Below are 299 nucleotides of genomic sequence, written 5' to 3'. Positions count from 1 at the left end.
ATGGGAAGGGAGAATACCCCTTCCCTTTAAGAGCATAACCAGAAGTTGCACACATTTCTGCTCACATCTCATTGGTCAGAATTTAGTTACATGGCCACTCTCAGCTACAAAGAAGATGGAAAATAAAATCTTTATTCTCTGTAGCCAAATGCCCAACTATAACTCAGGGGTTCTAATACTGCAGAGGCAGAGACATGAATATCAGGATACGATAGGAAATCTCTCACATACACACACTCATTTTCATGATGTCTTTCCTTGTAGCAGGAAGGAAACTACCATACAAAAGGTTGCAGTGT

The sequence above is a fragment of the Mustela putorius genome, unplaced genomic scaffold (genome assembly GCF_011764305.1).
Source record: "Mustela putorius furo isolate JIRA1106 unplaced genomic scaffold, ASM1176430v1.1 tig00000145_pilon_pilon_pilon, whole genome shotgun sequence".
In the NCBI taxonomy this organism is placed as follows: Eukaryota; Metazoa; Chordata; class Mammalia; order Carnivora; family Mustelidae; genus Mustela; species Mustela putorius.
The sequence above is the reverse complement of the archived record's forward strand: the minus strand, read 5'-3'. Positions refer to the sequence as shown.